General features: G+C 37.5%; 1 protein-coding gene across 2 annotated transcripts in view; it reads right to left on the reverse strand.

The window, feature by feature from the left end:
* Positions 1–14,769, reverse strand: part of ppp2r2ba (protein phosphatase 2, regulatory subunit B, beta a) — a 72,050-nt gene that overhangs the window by 21,958 nt on the left and 35,323 nt on the right. The window lies entirely within an intron of this gene.

The following is a 14,769-nucleotide window of genomic DNA, read 5'->3' on the forward strand; positions in this document are numbered from 1 at the left end:
TCACACGGCATGTGAGTACTAAACTAAATTCTCTTTCATGTCTTATTGCACTTAAACTGTCAAATACACTTAATTTTATGTGAAAAACACACAGGAGTTACAATAACAGTCAATTATGTCTGTGAAGGTAAACAGCTGGGAAAGAAATTGCATGTTTATATTAGATCTGTGTGGCAGCAGCGTAATATACAGTAAATAAATCAATAAATCTGCTACTCTCTTGTCTGCTCTGAGGCTGGGACTCTAAATAGTGTTCTGTGCTCAGCTGTGCAGCCAATGACAGAACAGTTAGCATGCTTTGCTCAAACGTTTGCCATGGCGTGAGAACTGGTACACCGTTGTCGCTTTTGAAAACAAAATAACGGCACCGTGGGTGGAAACGTGCAGATTAAGGCGCGGTAATATTATAATAAAATCCTCTTCCTACGTCACAGAGGGAACAAAATCTGAGCCGCTTGTATTTTCACAAGCTTGCAGAGAAAGGCTTACCAAAAAAATGTACTGGGTTGTTCTTATTCACATTTTCTGGGTTGGTACATGCATGATACGTATCATGATACGTCACCTTTAATTTATGCTTATTCATATTTAATTTGTGTTAATATAATTTAATTAAAAACATAATTTATATTACAGTTTTTTCCAACTTAAAATCTAACAGGAATCCAAAAAATGTCTGGATGCATTCTGGAAAATAATTTTATAAAGTAAAACAAATGTGACCCTGGACCACAAAACCAGTCATAAGGGTCATTTTTTTTTTCAAACTGAGATTTATACATCATCTGAAAGCTTAATAATTTGTTAGGATAGGACAATATTTGACTAATATGCAACTATCAGTTGACTAATATGCAACTATCAACTATCATTAGGTCATCAACAGTCATGGCCTAATGGTTAGAAAGTCGGGCTCGTAACCCGAAGGTCGCTGGTTCGATTCCCGCACCAGCAGGAATTGGAGGTCTACCATGACTGAAGTGCCCTTGAGCAAGAGGACCAATTTCGACTATGGGTCGCCATAGTTGACAATACGTCGTCACTTAATTAATTAATTAAAAAGTTAATATTGAGAAAATCACCTGGAAAGTTGTTCAAAGGAAGTTCTTAGCGATGCATATTACTAATTAAAAATTAAGTTTTGATAGGAAGGAAGGAATTATGGTAGGATTACAGTAGGATTTGATTACGGTAGGAAATTTACAAAATATCTTCATGGAACATAATATTTACTTAATATTCTAATGATTTTTGGCATAAAAGAAAAATCTATTATTTTTAACCCATACAATGAATTGTTGGCTATTGCTACCCCTGTGCTACTTAAGACTGGTTTTGTGGTCCAGGGTCACAAATGAATTCTTCTAAAGCAGTCTTCATTTCTTTACACAAAATATAATTTCATATTTCTTTCTTTCTTTTAGGGTGAGAAATTATCCAGACGTGTTGTTCCTTTTTGGTGCGATTCAAAGGGAATCGGATTACACGTCTAACGTCCTACAGGTTAGTCATTTATTTTGAATGTCTTTATGCTTAGCTGCCTATGACAAATAAAGTGGGCAATGCATTACAGAGTGCAGTCAATAAATCCTGCGGGCACCCATGTCTGCAACAGCAGGGTCAAAGGTCAGGGTCTCATATACCCAGAGTGCTTCTGGGAAAGAACCGATCTCTCTCGTGCTGTAATTTGCAGCCGCTCTCATTACTCACACGCCATAAAGTGGGTTACCGTGCCAACCTGTCTAATCCCAGCAGGCCCGGCAGCTCTTGAGCATGTATGATCATGGCTTCCCCATCACAAAGGTTTCATGGGAAATACCAAAAATATAATGTTCAGAATGGCATATTAGCATACAATTTCAGCAATATGTATAATGTGCACAGTGTGTATATTATTTTTTATGAATTTTTTACATTTCTGTTTTGACTTATTTATTTAACTGCGACAAATTACTTTTTTTCCACAAATTTTGGTTATAGAAGCAAAATAAGAAAGATTTTTCACCCCAAAATTGCTCATTTTCACAAGCAATAACAAAAAAAAAAAAGAATTAAATGTGAAATCTTGTGATCTTACAAGATGCTACTTACAGTGTAGCATATTTAAATGTTTAGCATTATATAATACTAAGATTTAATTCCTATTTTCAACAAAATGTAAGCTCTCCACCGTTTGCTAGTATTCCATTCTGAACACAGTCGGTGTGCAATATCCTACTGTTCAGAGCATACTAACAACATCGCCTGAACAAAGTCTAATATAGTCACACTTAGCTTATATTGATTTACACATTGATTTTCTGTGCCTTCGCACAGATAAAATGAGAATGAGATCAAGATGATGCAGCATATCAAGACGTTAAATGCCACTATGCAGTGAAAGGGGACAGCAGGTCAACAAAGACTGGGAGGAAAAACAAGTGCAATGCGTTTTGAAGTGTAGCCCTCACAAACAGTCAAGATCTCATTGTGGTTTCAGTCTAGCACAGCTGTCTGAAACATAAGAGAGAGGCTGGTTCATGGAAAAGTAGGTCAGCCAGAGTCTGCTGAGCCTGTCTCGGGCTAAAGAACATCCAATCATTTCCCAAACACAAAATCAATGCTTGTTTTGAAGTACAGCCAAAATGAAATGATTGCGTGTAAATCCTGTGTGGAAGCATGTCTGCATGGAATCTGCAGTTATCACAGGACCTGATAGAGCACTATGTTTGTAATGCACAGTTACACTGTCTGTGAGATTACAGCCCTTTTGCTGAGTTCAGCACCTCATAGGATCAACCCGTAAAAGAAGATTACAGCTGCCTTAACGTATCTGTTCTCAGAAATGTTTTACATATATTCAGACTGCTAGATTGGTTTGGTGAGCAAACAGTGTGTGACAACACTGACACCCTAAAATGAAAATTCTGTATTCATTTAATCACCCACATATATGACTTTCTTTATATGTTCTTTTCTATATTAAAAGCGAATGAGGATGGATCGGCATCTATGGAAGCCAGCTTCCACCACTGATTACAAAAAACAGTTTACATCTCGCAATTCTGACTTTTTTTCTAGAATTACCAAATAAAAAATCGCAATTCAGACTTTTTCCTCAAACTTGTGGGATATAAACTTGCAATTGCAAGTTATAAAGTCAGAATTTGGAGATATAAACTTGCAATTCTGAGAAAAAAAGTCATTTTGATTTCGTTTCTCAGAATTGCAACTTTATTTCTCAGAATTGTGAGTTCAAATCTTGCAATTCTGACTTTCCTTCTCAGAATTGTGACTTTTTTTCAAACAATTGAGTTTACATCTCACAATTCTGACTTTTTTTCTCAGAATTGCGAGTTTATATTTCGGAATTCTGACTTTATTTCTCAGAATTGTGACTTTCTCAGAATTACGACTTTATTTCTCAGAATTTAGAGTTTATATCTCGCAATTCTGACCTTCTTTCTCAGAATTGTGACTTTTTTTCTCACAATTGCGAGTTTACATCTTACAATTCAGACTTTTTTTTTCAAAATTGTGACATATAAACTCATAACTGCGAGCTATAAAGTCAGAATTGGGAGATATAAACTTGCAACTGTGACAAAAAAGTCAGAATTGCAAATTTAAAAGATATTTTAATTTATGACCTTTTTGCTTAGAATTGCTAAATACAAACTCGCAATTATGAGAAATAAAGTCAGAATTGTGAGATAAAAACTCACAATTCTGACTTTTTTTCTCAGAATTTCGAGTGTATATTTAGTAATGTTACTAGAAAGACTTACTTTCTCAGAATTGTGACCTTTTCTCACAAGTGTGAGTTTACATCTCGCAATTCAGACTTTTTTTCTTAGAATTATCAAATACAAACTTGCATTTGCAATTTATCTAAGTCAGAATTGTGAGAAAAGTCAGAATTGTGTGTTTTTATCTCACAATTCTGACCTTATTTCTCAGAATTGTGAATTTCTTTCTCAAAATTACGACTGTATTTCTCAGAACTGCAACCTAATATCAAACGACCAAAGAGTTTTGATATTTTTCCTATTTAAAATTGTAGCAGGTGCAATGATATTACGCAGCGCTTGGAAATAATCTCCCTGTGCAAGCAGGTGGTCACGTTGGTTATGTTGACGGAAGTTAGCCTACTTTCAGGTGCTGCGTAATAACGTTGCACCTGCTGCACCCATGGTACGGCAGCAAAGTTCCTTGATTATTACGCTGAAATTAGGGTATAGTTCCTAGCCATATCAGCCTAGAAAATCGCAACTTTTCATTTTCCGTCGGTCTTAGTACACAATGTAACTACACAAGTTTTAAACAGGGAAAATATCGAAACTCTTTGGTCATTTTTGAGCGAAATGCTAACAGTCTAATCATATTCAATGATCTATGCTAAGCTATGCTAGAAGTGCTACCGCCAGACCTGAATGGATTCGAAAATGGTAAAACTCAACTGTTTAACTCGAGGGAAGTTGGAAAATGCGCCTATTTTGAAAAAGTGGAGTGTTTCTTTAATTCTCCACATACATACATACAAAAAAAAAAAAGGTTAGACCAAGTTTGACAACGGTAATTTAACATTTTTAATGTATTTTCGATCAAATAAATGCAGATTTGTTAAGAGACTTTTTTTCAAAACAATAAAAACTGTACAGATTCCAAACTTTTAAAAAATAGTGTAGATAAATGTATAAATGTACAATAAAGAAATAAAATGTATAAGCTTGAAAAAATGAGTTTTTACAAATTAATATAGTTATAAATTATAATTCATATACATACTAATTTTTATTCAGATCTGCTGTTTGTTTATAATGCTTTTATGTAATGTTTGAAGCTAAAGATTATCATTCCCTTTCATTTTTTTCATTCATGCAAGATTGATCATCAGTGAGGTTCAGTAAGAAAGCAATGCCAGAATTTTCATTTTTGGATGCACTGTTCCTTTAAATTTCTTCTGCACTGTACAATATGCACACTGAACTTCCCCCACAAATTAAAGACTGTATGCGAGACTGGCCAAGTGTGCCCAGATCTGTCTTTATAATTAAATTTTCATGGATCTGTGTCCAGAAAATTCCCCATATTCACTCTTCATGCATTGCTGCCTTGTTATTTACACTGTAAATTAAACTGCTGGCCAAAAGCTGCACAGAATGATTCCAACAGGGTCCTGTTGTGAAAACTAACCAAATACTGTACAGCTCAGATTTACTGTTAAATTAATATCAAAGAACAAACACAGTCAGTTTTGTGATGCTCCTTCTTTCTCTTTTGATTGTTCAGCATGAAAATCAAATGATATTGATTGATAAATCCATACTTTACAGCCAGAACAGCAAACAAAACAACATGAGGTAGGCAGCGCATGCTGTTTTGTTAACATGCGTGGATTGTATCGATGGATGACTCCATCGACTTGCTTTAAGTCAATGTCTGGTGGTCTTAAAGGCAGTGGAATAAAGCCTTGCCTTTGGCCCGCTGCTGAATGACGCAGGTCTGGACCAGTTTCACCAAACATGGGTGTGATTTGAGCTGGTTATAATAAGCTTGACCACCTGCTGATCGACAACAATCTCAGTGACTCTCTAATACACACAGTCATGGCGCTGCCTGCATCCAACCACTGCACAGCGACTGAGACTGAGACCAAAAAAAAGCTAATTAACCTTATTTCTTGGAAAAATGCCCTGTGGAAATGGGAAGAGAGAGGTGGCGCAGGCCTCGAGGGATTGGGAGGGGAGGGTGAATATGTGTTGTGCATGTATCTGAGAGAAAGAGCACAGAGAAAGGCCGCATGTAGGGGGCTGAACTTCGAGTGGGGGAAACTGGTTTGAATTTCACACATCATTAACAGATACATAATTTAACTACAGATGTGGAGAACTGAAGCTGTAGGACACCACAGAGAACATAAGAAAAGAGACAGGCTGCGTGTGTGTTTACAGGATCTCATTTACATTTAGTGTGTCCTTTTGCCAGATCACTAAAAAGGAGAACTCCGGGATGGTAAAATATAAATATGCTCACCAAAGCTGCATTTATTTGATTAAAAACACAATAAAAATGTTAATATTGTTATTTATTTATTTTTTTTCAATTTAAAATACCTGTTTTCTATGTTAATATATTTTAAAATGTAATATATTTCTGTGATACAAAGCTGAATTTTCAGCATCATTACTCCAGTCTTTAGTGTCACATGCATGATCCTTCAGAAATCATTCTAATATAAGATTTCTTATTATTATTAATGTTAAAAAACAGTTTTGTAAAGCATTAACTGCGTAGCATTTTTGTGGAAACTGATTTTGAAACTGAAACTGAAGAGCTTAAGAAATGTTCACTATGTTTATGCTTATACATAATTTTGTACCGAAAAGTACTAATAAAAAAGTTAAATACAAATTAAAACTGATAATAAATTTCGGTTTTCTGCAGACCTGGCAACACTGGTCAGAATGTGCCTAGTACACACAAATATTGGGTAAAATAATAAAAAAAAGTGCATTTTTCCCCCCCTGAAACGCTTTAACAGGGGACCCCCTTCAAAACGCGATTGAGCTACTTTTTGGCTAGTTTTGAGTAGCAATTGGGTGGGTTTTGTTGTGAAAACCTGGCAACCCTGATTCTGACTATTAGCTTAGCAACATGCTAATGTAATATTAGTCAAATCTCCCATTTATGTGTTATAATTTTTGCCTATGTAGGGTGTTCCATATCAGTCTTTTAAGAAGTTCCATTTAATTTAGAATGTGGTCTTAGACAGCAGCTGCCTATGTAGGCAGTAGACAGCAAATTAGCTAACTAGGTATTGGCACCCTGTTAAAAAAACAGCCTATGCTGGTTTGAGCTGGTTTACGCTGGTCCTTAGCTGGTCATGTGCTGATCCTATCCTGGTCTTGAGCAGGAGCTAGTTGCTTAGGATCAGCTTAAACCAGCTCATGACCAGCTAAGCACCCACTTAAGCTAGCTCAAACCAAGCAGCCATGCTTCAAAAACATACCTTACCAGTATATGCTATTTTTTTCAACAGGGAACAGAGCCATTGTGTTCACATGAATGTGAATGTTGTTCCTACTGTTAAAGAACCTGACATTTCTAAGGCTTAAAGCCTAAGTCATTCTTTAGGTGATGAGTTTAAATTTCTCCTCATGTTTCATTGACTACATCCCTCAATAAAAACCTCAATCTGAGTTTGACAGCAGTTGAATGTTTAATGCGACCGGCCCCTCGCTGTTTGTCCTCCTCTTGCACTCAGCCTGACGCCGGGGAACAACATTAGTGCCTCACTGTTTCCCTCTGAATTATAAATGGGGCCCTTTGGGCTGGAGAAATATTTCTCTTTATGATTAAAGTCTTAAAGTGTAGCCTGGGGCCGTTTGTGTTGGCAACCGCTGCTGATGCAGTCTGTCTGTCTGTCTGTCACTCTCTCTATCTCTTGAATAATAGCACCGGGCCCGTGCGGGGTGGTGCATGTCATTATCCCTGATGTGAGAGCATGGGGGTGTAAATTGTGTTGTAGGGGTTAGAGTGGCAGGGTCACCCCCGCTGGGCCGTTCTGTGCTGCGTCCTCCCTACTGATGTACTGCACAGCTATTTTAAACAAGGACATTACAAGGCAGCAGCAGAGAGGTCTGTGAACCATTTGAGGAAAAAATAACACATGGTACAATGTAGAAACTAAGATTTGATAATGCACAGAAAAGGAAATGGGATTAGATGCCCGCAAGGCAGAATGAATAGTATATAAGGATAATAGTTATAATGACCATGTTTTTTCTTTTAGTCATTTCATTCCCTCACTGAGGCATTGAAAATATATACTGTTCATGCCAGCAATTTTTACACACAACAATTCCATTAACTATATGGTAGTCTGGGGAGATTGCATTGAAGCTTTAATGGATTAGTGGGGCTGACTAGTGAGTTTATCTACATTTCTTTTTAGGTTTTCAGCTGTGGTTGTTTAAAGAGATAGTTCACCCAAAATTGAAAATGACCCCATGATTTACTCACCCTCAGGCCATCCTAGGGGTTTATGACTTTCATCTTTCAGATGAATACAATCAGAGTTATATTAAAAAATGTCCTGGCTCTTCCAAACTTTATAATGGCAGTAAATGGGTGTTGAGATTTTGAGGCAAAATAAAGTGCGTCATTCCATCATAAAAAGTACTCCACACAGCTCTGAAAGATAATAAAGGCCTTCTGAAATGAAGCGATGCTTTTGTGCTAAAAACATACTCATATTTACAACTTCATAAACCGTAATCTCTAGCTTTTGCTAACTGTCGTACACGCGTTTACGAGAGAGTGGCGTTCCAGCGGATGATGTAGGACGTAGGCGTAGCATAAGCTCTGTTTAGAATATGCTAGTTTCGCGAGATATTGAAATATAACAAACACCTTCAACATTTTTCTTTGCAAATCCTAGTTTTGTACTTCTAATTCATGACTTGTGTTTTCTTTTGCTTCCTCCACTGTCATCTGCTGGAACACCACTCTTGTGAAAACATGTACGACAGTTAGCATAAGCTAGAGATTACAGTTTATAAAGTTGTAAATATGGATATGGATGCATTTTATTTTGCTTCAAAATCTAGACCACTACCAACTGCCATTATAAAGCTTGGAAGAGCCAGGACATTTTTTTAATATAACTTCGATTATATTTGTCTGAAAGAAGAAAGTCATATACACCTAGGACAGCCTGAGAGTGAGTAAATCATGAGGTAATTTTCATTCTTTAAAAAGGAGGAGGTTACAGACAGAAGAAACTGATTTTATAAACAGATTTTCTTGTGCTGACAGTGTGCTGCTAACTGTTAAACTGTCAGCGTGGTACACATAACACATAAATAGTGCCTCTAAATTAATCTTCTTAAAAGCGCAATGTTTCCCAACATTTTTTCCCAACATTTGTTTTATCTAGCCCATATGTTTCAAATACCACTTCAACAACAACTGTGTTCCTTTACTTGTATTATACATTTGCATTTATGCATTTGGAGGACACTTTCATCCAAAGTGATTTTATCAGTTTGTGCATTCCCTGGGAATCAAACCCATGCTCTAATGTGTTTTGCTAGATTTCATTTCCTAACATTATTAAAATGCCATAATTACAGTGATTCACTTACTAAAATAAAACACTCAGTATTGTTGGTCTCATCCTCTCTCTTTAATGAGACACTTGAGCTTGTTTGTCCTGTCAATTTTTGACTGTTCTGAGGGCAATTGTTACTGATGTTGTTTGCTGTGAAGAACAGAGATTATTAGAGATTAATTTAAATAACTGACCCTTTGTAAAAACCCGCCCTCCTTAGTTACTGTTGCTGTATCCGACAAACAATGCCGCTCTCACACTACAGGTCATGTTCTTACATTCTTAAATACTGACATTTTTTATGAAATTCAATCAATAAATACCATTTTGTGGCTCTTTAATGTGTTCTGACAGATTAGTGTATTGCCTCATTAGATCAATGACACATGAACCTATTGTGTTTTCTTCTTTAGTTAAAACATGAGAAAAACATGAATGAACATCAGAATGTATTTTATTTTAACCGCATAAAGATGTCAGTACACACAATTTTTCAAGTTTAAGTCCATCGAAGTTAATCTACTCTCCTGATTTGTTTGTCAGACAGAATGGCAGATTCTGCGTTATGATTGGTCAGATCACCTGTCAATCAAGCTGTTTGCAAACGGTCAATTGAGAGCCCTGAGGGTCATCATTTTTGTTTTATACATGCTTAAAAAAGGGTTTTCATAGTGATGCCAATGGAAGAACCATTTTTGGGTTCCCCAAGTAACCTTTCAGTGATCCGTTCTTAAAGGAGAAGTCCACTTCCAAAACAACAATTTACAAATAATGTTCTCACCCCCCTGTCATCTTTTTTGTCTTCAGTCGTGAAGAAATTATGGTTTTTGAGGAAAGCATTTCAGGATTTTTCTTCATATAATGGACATCAATTGTGCCCCCGATTTTGAACTTCCGAAATGCAGTTTAAATGCAGCTTCAAAGGGCTCTAAATGATTCTAGCCGAGGAAGAAGGGTCTTATCTAGCGAAACGATCTTTCATTTTTTTCAATTAAAATTTGTATACTTTTTAAGCACAAAAGCTTGTGTAGCACAGGCTCTGGGATGTGCGTTCATGTAAAAACCATAATTTCTTTACAACTGAAGACAGAAAGACATGAGAATCTTGGATGACAAGGTAAGTGTAACAAATAAGTGTAACATTTGAATAATCTAAAAAAAACCGTTAAGGTTTCATGGATTTTAAAGGTTCTTCATGGAACCATAGATGCCAATGAAGAACCTTTATTGGTTTTATCTAAGTACCTCCTTGAACCAGCTGGAGTACATGTACCCCTGGTCAAGAATCGCCTCTACAGCCATCAAAGCGGTGCTTTTACAACAAACCCAACTTCTTGATATTTTTCTCGACAGTTAGTGTTGGACTTCAAAGTGCTGTTGTGAATAATGCATGTGCTATTTTATGTATCCTCTACTTGAGGTAATCTTCTATTAAAATGCACTGAGGCCTGGTGGTGAGGTAAGAATGAGGTAAGACTGTGGTGAGGTTAGACTATATTAGACTAAGATAAGATTGGCCTAGAATGAGGTAACCTTAAATCTTAAAACTGCAATCTCCTCCTTTCAGTGCACTAGTGCCTACATAAGCAGTAATGTAACTGAGCCTGGGCCAGCTGCCTGCGCAATACCGTGAGGCCATTACTGTCTGTCCAGGCTAAGTTCTGCTGGCTCCAGGCCCTGCAGTGCAGATTGGAGTACCGCAAAGCTATTTCTCTGCCAGGCAATATTTTAATCTTTCTCTCTCCCTATGAGTTTCAGAGCTCAGCTACTTTGCTAGCTCGAAGCGATTGATGATCTTGTCAGTGTTTCAGGGCGTTTTCTCATTCATTAGTGTGTTGTGTAGCGTGGGTGGTGGAATGGACTGATGTGTAAGCATGTAGGGGGGAGCGTTCTGGTCAATTACACCCATGCAACACAAATGAAGACAAAAAACGAATCTCTTTCTCTGTCTCAGCATGGTCGCATCCATCCTCCAGCTATTAGTGCTGTCAACCCTGAAGCATCTGTGGTATGCTAATAAAACTAAATTTCATTTATTTCATTTTATTTCACAAGACGTCTATCACTGCATAACTTGTGTTTCGATGCAGGAAAGGTGTGAAATGCCAGGAATCCCTGTGCAAATGAAACTGCGCCGTCAATGTTTCTCGAGCGTGAGCGAACACGACTCCCGTGGATATCATTTGGAAAGACGCAATATGCAAGAAGCTATTAAAAAAACTAATATCCAGGTCAGCTATGCATGAATCAACTGCGTTTTATTGCATTCCTGAAATATTAACTCCATACCTAAAAGGTCTTTATGAACCCTCATGGCGTAATTTGATATTTCTATTTAGCTTAAGAAAGGGGATGCCAATATTGGGTGTTTCAGAAACACCCCTCTATCACCTATCTGTCAGGGCTTTATTAGGTTTGGGACCCAACAAACCACTACTGGGACTAGAAAGTTACCCCTGCGAAATCCAATTACGACAGCCATGGCACTTTAGTAAATTAGACAAATTGGGAAAAAGAAGTAGTCCACTGGTAGGTCACATTCCTGGGTCAAAGGCCAGACAGCATTGGTTGTTTCAGAAAAGAGTGCACTCAATAATCAAAATCAAACCATGCCTGGAATGTGAATCAACACACATTAGTCTCTGGTGTAAGTGCTCCCAATGGAGAACTGCAACCACTCTAAACTCAGATGCCTATTTTCTATGTGTGTCTATAGACAGAAGCGAAGGTTATAGTGCTGTGTTATTAAACTCTGTCTATCAGCCTCCACAGCCTGCGGGAGAGCAACACGAAGCGAGAGTAACCCCAGACCTCAATTACGCCTCTGAGGATGTCTGCAGTGGGGAAATACCACCATCATCTACTGCATCACGTGAGCAAGGCAGTATGGGTATGTGGTGAGGGGGCGGGGTGAACGACACACATTCATTCAGTCTAGACTAGAGCAACCTAGACTGTACCACTTATATGCAAGCACGTTTTGTGCGCCATTTTGGCATTTTAAAAATTCAGTGTGGCTTGAATCCAAAACTGTAAAAACCACAAACAATGACCATGTTTACATGCACTTGTTTTTAAACTAAAGGGTTAGTTCACCCAAAAATTAAAATTCTGTCATTAATTACTCACCCTCATGTCATTTCAAACCCGTAAGACCTTCGTTCATCTTCAGAACACAAATTAAGATATTTTTGATGAAATACGAAAGCTTTCCTTCTATGCCATAGAAGAACTATTTTTGGTTCTCCAAAGAACCTTTCAGTAAACAGTTCTGAAAAGAACCATTTTGAAGAACATTTAAAAAATCTAAAGAACCATTTTCCATTATAAAGAACTTTTTCTGCATTGGAAAAATTCCATGGATGTTCAAGGTTTTTCATGGAGCCATCAATGCCAATCAAGAACCTTTATTTTTGAAGGGGTCATATGATGTTGAAAAAAGAATATTATTTTGTGTATTTGGTGTAATGCATTATGTTTACACGGTTAGAGGTTCAAAAGACACATTATTTTCCACATACTGTACATTATTGTTGCTCCTCTTTGCCCTGCCTTTCTAAAACGTGTTGATTTTTACAAAGCTCATTGTTCTGAAAGGCACAGTGTGCTCTGATTAGCCAGATATTCAGTGCGTTGTGATTGGCCGAACACTTCAAATGTGTGACGGAAATGTTAAGCCCCTTACCATGTATTGATACCGTGTCCCAACGAGACAAAAACAATAAAGCCCATTATAAATGAGGAATTTGTTGCGTCCAGTGAGGACATAATTACTGATTATAATGACTCATACTGTCTTTTTACGTGTTGCGCCGTGCCACGTAAACATAACACCATGTCTGCATTTGTGATCATAGAAATGACAAGCATTACTCTACACTGCTCAAAACTCAGAAGTCAAAAGTCAGAAGTGCCAGACTGTCCTTGCAATGTTGGAATTGCCCCACTTTATAGTGTGCACAGCCGGCATTGTAGGCTACTCTCCCAGGTTCAGGAAACAGTCCTCCGTTAAATGCGCTGCACACACGTACATTTGTGTTGTACTGTTCTGGAAGAGTGTAGTAACTTAACCACTGATTTCTAGTTGTGTACTCATTTGGAAGGTCAAACTAAGTACTTTCGCTTTCGCAACGAAACACACAGCGTCTCTACAATATGGCGGTGGCTGCAACAGTACTACAGCAAGAATAAAAGTTACGCTTTCTGTCTTTGAGTATACATTTGGGCGGTGTTATCCAAATCCAAATTGTAACACTCCCAAGACAAAGGAAAACATGAAATCCTTTAGGAGTATATGGGTTTGGAATAGCATAAAGGTGAGTAATTAATAACAGATTTTCATTATTGGGTGAACTTTTTGCTGTGGACAATCACCCGGAATCACATATAAATGAATAGGTTAATGAGTTTAAATAACACTCACATAACTGGAATATGACCAAATTCGAATTAATATTCATGTGCATGTGAACGCAGTCATTATGAAGGATGCGTCCCTTCTTTTACTCAGTATGTAGTATGAGATTTTCAATTTCAAGAACCTTTAGTCCCTCCCAGTCTTGAATATTTGGTTATATCCTGGATTGTACCCATGATCATGCAGCTCTAAAGTGACAACTGTGAATTTGTGTAATTAGAACAGATATTAAATTCATCAAATAGCTCTTTCCTCAAACAGCAGCAACACATTTGAGAACAGCACTGAAAACAGCTGGAAATGTTGAGTGAAGCCACATGTCACTCACTATACTGCAAAGAGAATAAATCTTCATTGACTGATAGTGTCTGCAATGCATGCTTTGAGACAGCATTTTAAAACCTCATTCATACATATTGTGTGAGACAAATGCCAAATTGCTTATAATTAACCTAAACTGCTTATGATTGCAGGTACCAGCATGAATGCGAGCAGAATGCACTCGGCCACACTCTTTTTGAGCCACACAGAGAGACATCGAGGGCCAAATTTGAAAGATGCTGTGCAGCTCGTGTGTGTGTGTGTGTGTGTGTGTGTGTGAGGAAATACTGCAACTGTGTGATTTACTGAGAAGCTGGGGTGGGCATAAGACATAAACCAAGAAGACCGGGGGCATTTGAGTCCAATGGCTACAGATTGATTCTGCTCATTATATCTGTTTTGCAAAACCTCCCACAGCTATTAATCACCGCCCAGAAAGATGCCCACTGCTGCCACACCCAGAGCTTTCTTTTCCACTGTAGATCTGCTCTCCAAACATGACAGGAGGTGAAACCTGCGCTGGAGTGTGTTTGCATAAAATGGGTAACTACACCTGCATTTTAAACATGTGGTTAGAAAATAAACTGATAATATAGTCATTGCACGTACAAAATCTTTTATGTAAACTTTTGAGTATGCATACCTTCCAATGCGCTGTGAAAGACATTTGCTTTGCACTGAAAGTGTTTGCTAGTTGACTCCATTTATGTCTACTTCCATTGATTTTAAAGTTTTACTGTGAATGATATTATATATTATAAAGCTCTTCTCAGACACACCCTCACTTTCCAACCACTACCTCCCTGCATCAATGCACAGCTAATATAGTACAGGTTTGCATTATTAGCTAGGAACCTAACAATAATTGATGATTTCCTTCCTCTTGCTGCATCTTTACTGTTAATTGCCAGAATCCTGCAGCATTACGATTATAATC

Source organism: Labeo rohita, chromosome 14 (assembly GCF_022985175.1).
Source record: "Labeo rohita strain BAU-BD-2019 chromosome 14, IGBB_LRoh.1.0, whole genome shotgun sequence".
Lineage (NCBI taxonomy): Eukaryota > Metazoa > Chordata > Actinopteri > Cypriniformes > Cyprinidae > Labeo > Labeo rohita.